The sequence below is a fragment of the Pogoniulus pusillus genome, chromosome 33, assembly GCF_015220805.1.
Source record: "Pogoniulus pusillus isolate bPogPus1 chromosome 33, bPogPus1.pri, whole genome shotgun sequence".
Lineage (NCBI taxonomy): Eukaryota > Metazoa > Chordata > Aves > Piciformes > Lybiidae > Pogoniulus > Pogoniulus pusillus.
In genome coordinates, this window is record NC_087296.1 from 9,742,170 (window position 1) to 9,755,666 (window position 13,497).

Sequence of the window (13,497 nt, forward strand, 5' to 3'; positions counted from 1 at the left end):
ATAACACCATATAAAACTATATATATGATAATAACAACACATTTAATTATAATAATTATATATATTTGCAGTATGATTATTAATAATAATAACTATATGTGACTATATATATAATAACAACATGTTTAATAATAATAACAACCATATATTTTTTCAGCATGTTTAATAATTATAACTATATATATAACTACATATATAACTATACAATAATAACATGTTTAATGACAACTGTTTATATTTGCAGCATGTTTAATAATAATAATAACTATATATAACTATATATATGACTACATATAATAATAGCATGTTTAATTATAACAATAATAATCACATATAACTATAAATATATATTATATATATAACTATATATTTTTATATATATAAATAAATAAAAACATGATTAATTATTATGTGTGCATATATATATATATATATATATAAAAGAAAATAGCATTGGAGTGAATTGACTCACTGATCCAACAGTTTATCAAACTAAATTTCACTTCTGGTGGTGTGTTAGGTAGCTACACCTTGGATTAAATATAAATTGTGGTTTATGTCCACTAACTCATCTCTTCTGAGAAAGAACCTGAATATATTGTGTTCAGTGATGGGACAAGAAGTAATCAGCACAAACTTGATTGTAGAAAGTTCCTTCTAAACATGAGGAGAAACATCTTTACCTTGAGGATGATGGAGCACTAGATAGGGCTGCCCAAAGAGGTGGTGGAGTCTCCATCTCTGGAGGCATTCAAAACTTGCCTGCATGTGTTCCTGTGCAGCCTGTTCTGGGTGAACCTGCTCTGGCAGAGGGGTTGTTTTGATGATCTCCAGAGGTCCCTTCTAACTCCTACCATTCTGTGACTGTGTGTAGTGTCAAGAAACATGCCAGAGTTAGATGCAGCACTGTGAAAGGGGCATTGTAGCCAGGCGGGGGGTGGCCTCTTCTCCCAGGCAACCAGCAATACAACAAGGGGACACAGTCTCAAGTTGTGCCAGGGTAGGCATAGGCTGGATATTAGGAAGAAGTTCTTCACAGAGAGAGTTATTTCCCATTGGAATGGGCTGCCCAGGGAGGTGGTGGAGGCATGGTCCTTGGGGGTCTTCAAGAAAAGCCTGGATGAGGCACTTAGTGCCATGGTCTAGTTGACTGGATAGGGCTGGGTGATAGGTTGGACTGGATGATCTTGGAGGTCTCTTCCAACCTGGTTGATTCTATGATTCTATGATTCTATTTTTTCATTGTGTTAATGCTGCATTAGTAGATGTTGCATTACTGAGGCAAAAGCAGCCCACCTACCTGACAGGTTAAAGCAACAGAAGTTAACAAGGGCTTAAAATTATTTATACTGATTTATTCATGGAATCATAGAATCAACCAGGTTGGAAGAGACCTGCAAGATCAATATTATTTATATTGATACAGATCTAAGCCAGGCTATCTGTCATTGCATTTGAAAATATCATTATATATATTGAACATATATTTCATTGTAAGAAATTGTATTTCATTGAAATGCTACATAAACTACATCTTGCATGAGAAAGAGATTTTAGCAACACATGAGGGCATTTGAGCCACTTTGGAAGGAGATGGTAGAGAAGCTCAACTCCTCTTGGCATCACGATGGCCTGTGCTGCACTGAATGTTCAAAGGGAGAGTCTCCTTTACACATCACAGCTACACATTCCATGTAGCAAGCAAAGCTACATGGAACAAGCATTGATCATACAGCAGGTATAAATGTGGAAACCCAGTGATCCATAGTCTCCTGGGAGATGGGATGGAGTGGACAGAAAGCAGAGATTTTGGAGCAATTCCCCAGGAGGTGAGGTTTGCTTTACAGCAAACAGCCCAAGGAGTCTTTCAGCAGCATTACAGGAGAGTATTCTTGGGAGGCTAGTGAGCTGGGCTCTACTGTCAGCCACAGATGTGAGTGCTGGTGGTGCTTAAGTCCAGTGACTTAAGAACCTGGGGGGAACTTCCAATTGCAAATCTCTTTGTGAATAGAGCCTCTAATTCTGCCAACGTGATGAATGCCTCTTCCAGCAAGGGGCTGTTAGACCATCTGCTGAGAAAGCTCACCAGAGAGCTCAGCCCTGTGCCACAGAAGGCCACTTGGCTTCTTTTGACTTTTGCTTTGGAGTTGTGCTACACAGCAGAGTGTTAGGGGGTCATGTTCTTGTTGGCTAGTACCACCAAGAGAGATTTCTGGGATTTGCATCAGCTGAAGCTCTTTTTAATCTCAGCATCTGCATTAGGCAGTACAATGAGGAGTATTAATCCTCCCTGGGCATTATGAAGATGCAGATTGCTGTGACTGCCTTTAATCAAAATCAAGAGTTACAACCTTCTCAGAGACAGCTTTCTCTTAGAGCTTCTTTCAGTGTGGGTTTATTTTAGTCAGTCCAAGTGATGACTTTCAACTGATGTCAGCAACAGGAAGTACTTTATTTTCAATGTTGTTGTAATATAGGGGTTTATTTGGCTTGTTGTCCACTGACAATCAATTTATTGTCTGACTTTAACTTTATTTCCTTACTTTTTCAGCATAAGCTCTGTTTGGTGTCTGAGAAATCCCCATTGGATGCTTTCTTAAACCTGTCTTCAAGATCAAATAACTGCTGCAAACTCTCTCAGAAGCTTTGATGTGAGTTTCTGGGCTAAGAATCCATTCTTTAAAATTGAGCTTGAAATTTTGATTATTTCACTTCTCTGACACACTTTACATGTGCAGTTTCTTTAAATGTGACAGTAACTCCCTAAACCTTAGAGTGAGCAGCAATGAAAACTCATCCCCTCCCCACCTTATGTATATATGCCACTCTCCTGTACTGAAACACTCTGTTTCACAACAAAAAGAGACCTCACCCTTCTTTAAAGTAAGGGATAACTCAGTTTGGGGATTATTATTTAAGCAGCTGCTGAACATAACATACCTCAGCGTGGAGAGCACATGAAGGATGCTGCAAATGGAAGCAGACAGCCTTTTCAAACCATTTGTCTCTGAGTTGACAAAATTATTTATGGAAATGCAGCTCAGATGAATTACAGAGGGGCCAGTTGCATCTTATGTAAAAATACATGCTGCTGGAAACAAGGGCAAGAATGCACAACCCTGCTAATTGAAACAGTCAGTTTGCTGAAAACTGGAGCATCCTTATGCTGAAACTGCAGCATTCCTTGTGCAAAACCTGTTTCAGTTTAGCCCCCCTCACCTCAATCAATCTATTGATAATACTTATACCAATATTAGGAGCAGTGTTTCTAAGGATCTCACACCTCTTTAATGTCTAAACCACCCCCACCCCAAATCCAAACAATGAAGTCCCAGACCAATTCAACAACAAGAAGAAGCCAGCAAACTCACAAAAACCCCAACAGCCAAATGAAACAAATCCTCCAAGCCACAGACACCCCAGTTTTAGAGGAGAGGAACTGAAGAGATCACACAGCAAATCTCTGTTGAGCTAGCAATTGAACTTGAGCAAAGAATTGAACCTACCTTTTCTGCACTCCTCAATTTAAGAAAGATGTTGAGGTGCTGGAACATGTCCAGAGAAGGGCAACAAAGCTGGTGAGGAGCCTGGAGCACAGCCCTGTGAGGAGAGGCTGAGGGAGCTGGGGGTGTGCAGCCTGGAGGAAAGAACACGCAGGGCAGACCTCACTGCTCTCTACAACTACCTGAAAGGAGATTGTGGCCAAGTGGGGTTGGTCTCTTCTTTCAGGCATCCAGTGACAGAACAGGAGGGTGCAGCCTCAAGCTGTGCCAGGGCAGGTTTAGGCTGGATGTTAGGAAAAAAAAAAATCACAGAGAGAGTGATTGGCATTGGAATAGACTGCCCAGGGAGGTGGTGGAGTCACCATTGCTGGAAGTGTTTAAAAGGAGACTGGATGAGGCACATGGTGCCATGGTTTAGTTGATTAGTGTTGAGTAATAGGTTGGACTTGATGATCCGAAGGTGTTTTCCAACCTGGTTAATTCTGTGATTCTATTACTGCTGATTTGTTCTTCCTCTCTCATAAACTATCTGCACATGCAGATATCTGTAGCATACTTTTGACACATCCTGACATAACTGCACTTGGAGCTACCATGCAAATGGGTTACCTTCTCAGTACTAGTGTTTAACCAGAGTGGTGCTGTACTTACCCTCCATTTATTTGGGTCGTGACAGGTGGTGGGGAAGGTTGGCTTAAGAATGACTTAAGCTGTACAGAGTTCCTTTGTGCAATGGTGTTTTTTTTTCTGCAATATCACAGGGATAGCATTTTGCTTTAAGAAAAGTTGAGCATCTGCTTCTTGGCCCCTTGCATAACTTGGAGGAGACAGCCTCAGAAAGGATGCTGGGCTGTGAGAGAGCCCAAAATCTCCTCTGCAACTTGTTCTTCAGCCATGACATTTGTTCCACTGATGTTGCCAGATACTTCAGGCCAAAGTTCAATTAAATTTGTCACTAAACAGCATTAGTAGACCATCCCTATGAGAGCTAAAAATGAAGTGGGTTATTATTTCCCTCTTTTAATGTCTCTTACTCCTGCAGTTTAACTGCCACCTTTGTCTGTTGATGTTACGTGCTTGCTCTGCAGGACCTGAAATAGAGATGTGAGGGTCACAGTTTGGGTTAAATTTAACTGGCCATAAAACTTCATTACAAAACCAGGCCAAAGTTAGAATATATCCTTCATGATGCAGTCAGACACAGGCAGTGGAGCTAAAGGAAGTAAGGGAGCTAAGGATGTTGAAATACCTTTTGCTTTTCTCTTCCTAAGGAGAGAAGTTTATGAAACTATGACTGTGTTTTATGCTTGAAGTGCAAGGTTTCTAACCTTCTGACCGAGACAGAAGTGCTGGACAAATCACTTGTGTCACCTGTACTAACCAGCAGACAGCTTGAAGCACAAGAGAAGCAAACACATATTTGATAACCTCATATTAAATCTAAACGAACCAGTTCCTCAGCTGGTGTAGAAAGGTGTCTGCCTATTGATTCTGAGAGAGATTTACTGCTTTCTATGTGGCTTGTCCTGAGGAAATGTTTCTTTGATTATCACTGGGTAGTAGGAGATTTTACACACAGAGAAGGAGCTGATCAATAACATAAATATTTAACCTTCCTTAAGAATATTTGCAGCCTGGATGTTGGCTCAGCTTATGCCACAGGAGGAGCTCTCTTTAACGTTTAGATACTGCTGTCTGAGAGGTTTGGGTTTGCTGTTATAATGGCAGTCCTACTTTAGCCTGACTGTTGAGGGAGAAGCTGCCTGCAGGAGCAAAATGAGACTTTTGCCCCTTGGTGGTTAACCAGCTATGAGCTGTGATACCAAATGCTCCTCTTGCAAGGCTTACACTTGTTTTGATTCACTCCAGGTGCTGAAATGAATCACAATGTAGCAAGAAAAGGTCGAAGATATGATGGAACAGGAATTCCTCTTTCCCAGACCTAGCAGATCAGCCTGTTTGGGCTTTGCCACCGCCCTCACCTTTCTCCATGGAAGCAGGAGGCATTCCTTAGGGAGTCCAGTAGAGAGCACTAAGAGGCTGCTAACGCATGCAGCTGCTGGGAGATTGCACTGGGATCAAAGAGATTGAGGATTAATCTGCTTCTGCTGGCTTTTCTTTTAAAGGTGACTACATTCATTTGGCAAACAACGGTACCTTTTATGAGTGATCAAAGCTGTCGTGTAAGACGTTGCAGGGAACTTAACATATGGAATCTTTCCCTGTGCTGCACTGGACTCCTTTCCTATGAGGTGCTCTAAATACAATTTCATCTTGAGGCCACGATGGAGGCAGCATCATTCATAATGTGATTGAGGTCAGCGACTTTATCTCAGAGCAGGTCCATGCTAATCACTGGGTTTCATATGTTATTGCTTGTGAGGATGACTCTAATTACATTTCCACCCTGTAAAGGGACTGGTTAACACAAAGAAATCTCATCTCCTTTTGTGGTGTGCTCAGCCCAGCAGTTACTTTTGTTCTAAATTGGGCCTGGCAGCCTCCAGAGTGAATGATTGACATGTCAGTGTGCTAACAGAAGCCAGAACAAATTTTCTTGTCTGACACCTCCTTTCCCCAGCTGAATGAATGAAAAGTGCACACATCCCTCTTGGCTCCGTGCAGATGCTCAGAAATGACAGCAGGACTTGCCCAGGAGAGGACACAAAACCATAAAGCCATCTGGTTTTATGTAGTGAGCTTAATCTGTTCATTGACTTGGCCAAATGCTTGGTAAATCAAAAGTTGACAGGAAAAGATTCGTAATATTTATGCTTCTAACACAGTCAAAACAGCACCAGAGAAAAGCAGGAATTCTAGATGAATTCCAAGAGAAGCACAGGGAGTACAGCTCAGATTCTGACCTGGAGCATGGGCAAGAAAAGCAGAAAAAAAGCTGTAGTCAAAGAAGAGTCACACAACAGTAATTTGTTTCGGTAATTAGTGCCCTCCAATTATCCTGTGACTAGTTTCAAACAACACAAGGTATTGATGATCAGGAGAGGCTTTTATGATAGACTTCAGCATGATTTCCCCAAACATCTCAGTGAGCCAACCTTGGAAACCATGGCAGGCACTCAGCATTGTCAGCTGATAATGAAGATTTGGTTGAATCAAATCTTCTGCTCTTCCTTAGTCATGCAATCATAGAATGGTTTAGGTTGGAAGGGACCTCAAAGATCATCCAACTGCCTGCCATAGGCAGGGACACCTCTCACTAGAACAGGTTGCTCAAAACCTCATCCAACCTGGCCTTGAACACCTCCAGGGAGGTTGTGGATCACAAAATCACAGAATGTGATCTTTGACCACATAGAATCATAGAATCAGTCAAGGTTTGAAGGGACCACAAGGATCACTGCAACTGTCTGAAGGGAGGCTGTAGCCAGGTGGGATTGGTCTCTTCTCCCAGGCAAGCAGCAACAGAACAAGGGGACACAGTCTCAAGTTGTGCTGGGGGAAGTATAGGCTGGATGTTAGGAGGAAGTTGTTGTCAGAGAGAGTGATTGGCATTGGAATGGGCTGCCCAGGGAGGTGGTGGAGGCACCGTCCCTGGAGGTGTTCAAGAAAAGCCTGGATGAGGCACTTAGTGCCATGGTCTAGTTGACTGGCTAGGGATGGGTGATAGGTTGGACTGGATGATCTTGGAGGTCTCTTCCAACCTTGCTGATTCTATGATTCTATACCTAAGAATGTTTGTTCCCTTTTTCCATATTCCTTCCTGTACCCCTAAGGCCTTTGCAGTTCACTTCCCTTTTATTTCTCAGCTGCTGATGTTGCTCCTGTTTTTACTCTGCATCTAACTGTGCTAAGAGCTAAATGTCCAGTCTAAAGTAGGTGTTTATGTGCCCCTGTAGTTACTGGAGAGCAAGGATACTTTCAGAACACATTTATTACATCCCAGTCCAAGAGAGGTATCCAAGTTAATGGAGATGGATTGCCTTCTGGGTGTTCTTTCCACACACAGGGAGTCCAGACAACCAGACTGACTAGTGACTTGCAAAGCCCAGTTTGAATCAGTTTCCCTTCTATTTCAGCAGCTGCTTTCTCTGTAGCTTTTCCTCCTCCCTGACATTCACCTGATATTATTTCCTTTGCTTAAGGGTGCCATTAAAATTTAGTCTTCAAGAAAAGATGTAAACTCTTATTGCAAACACTCACTTAAAAAAAAAAAAGGTCCATTTTAGACTATATATTTTTTGGTTGACTTCTCAGTGCTTCAGACTGAAACCTGGTTGATTCTATGATTCTATGATTCTTAAACAAGACAATAAAGAGAATGAAATCTTTAAACACTAAAATAATGAATTCTTTTGTTAATAGAGGTTGTTCTTTCCAAAGTTAAAAACATATTCCAATGGACAAAGGCATTAACTTGCCTCAGTAGAAATGTTTGCATTTTCACAGGCTCACAGGATGTCAGGGGTTGGAAAGGACCCAAGGAGATCATGGAGTCCAACCCCCCCAGCCAGAGCAGAACAATCCTATCTAACACAGATCACAGAGGAACACATCCAGACAGGCCTTGAAAGTCTCCAGAGAAGGAGACTCCACAACCTCTCTGGGGAGCCTATTCCAGTGCTCTGGGACCCTTACAGTAAAGAAGTTGCCCCTTGTGTTGAGGCAGAACCTCTTTTGCTGCAACTTACCCCCATTGCTCCTTGTCCTATCCCAGGGAGCAGTGAGCAGAGTCATTTAATATAAAATCAGACATTAAACTGGTAAGAACAGATGCTACACTTGATCTTAGCCAAAAGGCCAAGAAGCTATTTTCATTATGTTTACCATTTGTGTTTTCCTTATGTATACCAAATTCAACTTTGAAACCCACAGAAAGGCCTTCATTTCTGCATAAGTGCTTGCAGGTTCCCTATCTCAACACAGCAGACTCCCCTCTTATTTTCTCCATCTCTGCCCCAAAGAAATCTCTGCTGGTAGCAGCAAATTGGTCTCAAAGACTTGGCTCCAGGGAGCCAGTTGCTCCCATTTTGTATTTGGAGGATTCTGTCTCTGCAAACTCATTTTATTAGAGCATGCTGCAGAAAGGAAACCTTTGATGAATTTCTTAAATGCTTTATTTTCCCTTTTTCCTTATTTATTTATCTATTTATTTACTTATTTGTTTAAAGTGATAACAGTGAGAACGTCCTCCTGCAGGCTGCTCCTCCACAACTCGCAGCCAAGGTAGTACTGCTGCTGGAAACTGAATGGTGGTCACTGAATTTTATCACTCATGTAGGCAAATTCTGCTGCTGAAAGAGCAGAGTAGATGTCTGCACATCTCAATTCTTCTGGATAAGCCACTCTCAAAAAGGAAAATCAAACAAAAAACCTGGCAGGAGAACAAAGTTCAGCCCGGGAAAGCTCTTATCACAACAAATTCCAGATGCCTCTAACAAAGAGAGTTGGTATTAAATTAGTGCCAAATTATTGAAGGCTCAGCTGCATCACTTCTGTGTTGAATGTTGAAAGAATTTGTCCTAACAGGATTAGATTTAGGGAGGTAGGAGTGGGGACAGGCTGAGTTTCCAGCTGCCAGGGGCCAACCAGAGAGACTATGCAGGTGGGAGGAATCTCAGCTGAGTGGTAGGGTGCATATTGATCAGTGATGGATGCATTTATGCCATGGGATGCAGTCCACCTACCCTGTATCTCTGTGGTGTTAGGTTGGTTACTGTCCACCACCAGGGGAAAAGAAAAAGAATCTGCCACAGTGAATTAGAGGTGGAATTACCAGCCTCAAATTGCCTGAAACACCAGAGAACGACTTCTTCTTGTAATGAACCAGAGCTTGGTTCTTAACTACTAACCTTGCTCTACAGAATGAGCTCCTCAAACATACAACTGTGGGACCAGCATGGCCAGTACAGGAATGAAGCTTGGGCCATGGCTCTTCAGGTCTGCTCACAGACAGTCTTGCTTTTCACAAGAAGGATGTGGAGATGCTGGAGTGTGTCCAGAGAAGGGCCACTGGGTTGATCAGAGGGCTGGAGCAGCTCTGCTGTGAGGACAGACTGAAAAGAGTTGGGGCTGTTCAGTCTGAAGAAGAGGAGGCTCCCAGGTGAACTCCTTGTGGCCTTTCAGTGTTTGAAGGGGGCCTAGAAAAAAGCTGGGGAGGGACTTTTTAGGCTATCAGGGAGTGACAGGACTGGGGGGAATGGAGCAAAGCTGGAGGTGGGGAGATTCAGATTGGACATGAGGAGGAAGTTGTTGAGCATGAGAGTGGTGAGAGGCTGGAATGGGTTGACCAGAGAGATGGTGAGGCTCCATCCCTGGAGGTGTTTAAGGACAGGCTGGATGAGGCTGTGGGCAGCCTGCTCTAGGGTAAGGTGTCCCTGGACAAGGCAGGGAGGTTAGAACTAGATGATCCTTGAGGTCCCTTCCAACCCTGACTGATTCTATGATTCTATCATACAATGAACTTTGAGACCTGTGGGAAGCCAGTACCACCAGTATCCCACCAGTATCCCACCAGTATCCCACCAGTATACTCAAAGCTTGCAGTAGGTTGCCTGCTCAGTGGTATCTACAAGGAAACAAGGGGTCTACATGTGGCAGGCCTTCAGAAAAGGCAGTCATGACCAACCTCTTCAAATATGGGTAAAGAACAGAGAAAAAGGGAGAGCAGAAGGAGCAGGTATACATTATATATGCCAGAGAGAAATGTTTTCTTCCACACAATTTTCTATTCCTTAGTAAATATTAATTAAGTTTTGCAGACTGAGGCCCTTTTAGGAGTCACACAAATACAAAGCTATTGGCAGTTGTGAACAGACTATTTGCAAGTAGAAATGATAATTATTTACTGGTGTGATGAAGCCTGGAAGCCTTCACTGAAAGACAGCAATTAAAAGATAGTACTAAAACCAAAATGAGAAGGAAGAAAGGAGGAATATTACCAGGGAAAAAAAGCTATTTTATTCTATTTTTTTTTTTTAAGGAGTGAACATGACTGATAAAAAATTCAGCATGGGTTTAAGGTTAGGGATGGAAGGGAGATAAGGAGCTTAAGCCAGCTGCATTAGCACCAATTGGTGCTGCGCATGTGCTCCTGTGACAGCTGATGGAGCTGAGCTTGTGTAATTCACAGACCCAGGCACCAGAGAGGAAAATGCAAGCAGGCAAGTCATCAGCTGGCCACACCACAAACTCTGCCCTTTCAGTTTGTCATAGAATCATAGAATTAAGCAGGTTGGAAGTGACCTCCAAGCTCAGCCAGTCCAACCTAGCACCCAGCCCTAGCCAATCAACCAGACCATGGCACTAAGTGCCTCAGCCAGGCTTTGCTTGAACACCTCCAGCGACGGTGCCTCCACCACCTCCCTGGGCAGCCCATTCCAATGCCAATCACTCTCTCTGCCAGCAACTTCCTCCTAACATCCAGCCTAGACCTCTCCTGGCACAACTTGAGACTGTCCCTTAGTTTTGTTGCTGGTTGCCAGGGAGAAGAGACTGATCCCCACCTGGCTACAACCTTCTTCAGGTTAAGTAAACCTAATGAGAACTTAGAGGTAAGGCCAGGCACCATCCTTTCCTGGCAGAATTAACCCTTCTTGCTGAGTGCTGTCCTGCCTTAGCTTACCCTGCTGAGTTGCTCTCATCTTCAACTGAATTAAAATCAGTACAACAGCTGTGACTACTGGAAAGTCAGTTGGACTGCAGGTTAGTCAGCTGGAAAGCAGGTGAGTTCAAACATTCAGATTCTGTTTATTTCTAAGTAAGCCAAACTTCAACTTGAAAAACACCCAAAACCCCAAACTAAACAACTCCTACATAAGCACTGAACAAAAACTGTTTAAAATGTACTCTTTTTGTTAAGCTGCTAGGAACAGATCCAGTCTCATTCGAGGGAGGGAGGGATGTCTCAGTCTCCAGTACCCTCTGCTAGAAAACTGCTTAACAATAAATTCCTCAGAACAGGAGTTCTGCTTGAATAATGTTTATAGGAGCAGGCTTTGGGTTTCTCTGCTGACTGCGCTAACAAGAGTGTCAGCTGTGATTTTGCTTCCTGTGATATGGATTAGATCCAAGCTGAGTTTGATTTTTTTCCAAGGCAATTATGAATTATCTGAGAACCAAGGCAGTCAAATGAAATTGCTCTGAGCTTGATAAAAAAGAAATTAGATTGCTTGTATCCTTAAGAAAGAAGAGAATCTCGCTATTTTTAAGGCAGAGGAAACAGATTTATTCTATGGGTCTTGTTATTCATAAGATTCTCAGATGTTATGTTGAAGAAGGGTCAGTGAAGAGAAATAGAGGCAGAGAGCAAGAAAATGTGCAACTGAAACTCTTTATAGGCCAATTCTTGTACAGCATTTCACGCCATGCACTACAAGCATGTTTCCTTGTGCAAAAAACCAAGCCCTGTTACAAACCAACACCATGCTGAAAAGGTATCTTGAGGTCTTGAGGCCTGAAGGATGGGTAGTTTGGGTTGGCATAAAGAAACCTGGATTACTGTGTCCAGCTCTTGGGCTCCCAACACAAGAAGGAGACACAAAAATGATCAGAGGACTGGAGCATCTCTCCTAAGAAGATAGGCTGAAAGAATTGGAGCTGTTCAGCCTGAGGAAGAGAAGACTCTGGGGAGACCTTAGAAGTGCATTTCAGGATCTGAAGGGGACCTGCAGAAAGGTTGAGAAAAGCCTGCTTAGAAGGGCTTGGAGTGATAGGACAAAGGACACTGGTTTGAAACCTGAGCAGGGTAGGTTTAGGTTGCACATCAGGAGGAAGCTCTTTACTATGAGAATGACAGAACAGTTTGCCCAGGGTGGGTGTGGTGGAGGCCCTGTCCCTGCAGACATTCAAGATCAGACTTGACATTGCCCTGGGCAGCCTGATCTAGTTGGAGCAGGGACACCCCTGCTGACTGCAGGGTTGCTGGACAAATTCATCCTTGCCAGTTCCTTCCAACCCAATGTAACCTGTGAATGCATAAACTTATGAATCTTCCCCAGCTCTCCGTGCCACTCTGCTTGCCTACCTCACAGTTTACTCTGAGTCCAACTGGAATAAATAATGTGAAAGGCTTATTATTGCTAGATTTGAAGCACATGCACCTCTGACTGAATTAATTGTAATCTCACCTAGAATGAGGTGTAACAACAACAGATATGTCTTCATCCTATCCATACTGCAGCTTCACTAGTGGTGGCCCCCAGGGACCAGTGCTGGGCCCAGTCCTGTTCAATATCTTTAGTGATGCTCTGGACAAGGGGATTGAATCCAGCATCAGTAAGTTTGCAGATGACACCAAGCTAGGAGCAGGTGTGGATCTGTTGGATGGTAGGAGAGCCCTGCAGAGGGACCTGGACAAGCTGAATGGGTGGGCAGAGGCCAATGGGATGAGGTTGAACAAGGCCAAGAGCAGAGTCCTGCACTTTGTCCACAACAACCTCAAGCAGCAGTACAGACTGGGGACAGAGTGGCTGAGAGCAGCCAGGCAGAGAGGGACCTGGGGATGCTGGTAGATAGTCGCTGAACATGAGCCAGCAGTGTGCCCAGGTGGCCAGGAGAGCCAATGGCATCCTAGTCTGGCTCAGGAGCAGTGTGACTAGCAGGACAAGGGAGGTTATTCTGCCCCTGTGCACAGCACTGCTCAGGCCACACCATGAGTGCTGTGTCCAGTTCTGGGCTCCTCCATTCAAGAGAGAGGTTGCAGTACTGGAAGGTGTCCACAGGAGGGCGCTGAAGCTGGTGAGTGGCCTGGAGCACAGCCCTGTGAGGAGAGGCTGAGGGAGCTGGGGGTGTGCAGCCTGCAGCAGAGGAGGCTCAGGGCAGAGCTCATTGCTGCCTGCAACTACCTGAAGGGAGGCTGTAGCCAGGTGGGGTTGGGCTCTTCTTTCAGACAACCAGCAACAGAACAAGGGGACACAGTCTCAAGTTGTGCCAGGGGAGGTCTAGGCTGGATGTTAGGAGGAGGTTCTTGCCAGAGTGAGTAATTGGCATTGGAATGGGCATGATTCTGCCTTGTGAAATCAAAACTGGGTTTTCC

General features: G+C 43.7%; 1 pseudogene; it reads right to left on the minus strand.

Annotated features, from left to right (window-relative positions):
• Positions 1-8,179: 8,179 nt before the first annotated feature.
• LOC135189740 (U2 spliceosomal RNA) lies at positions 8,180-8,273 on the minus strand (annotated as a pseudogene).
• Positions 8,274-13,497: the final 5,224 nt, after the last annotated feature.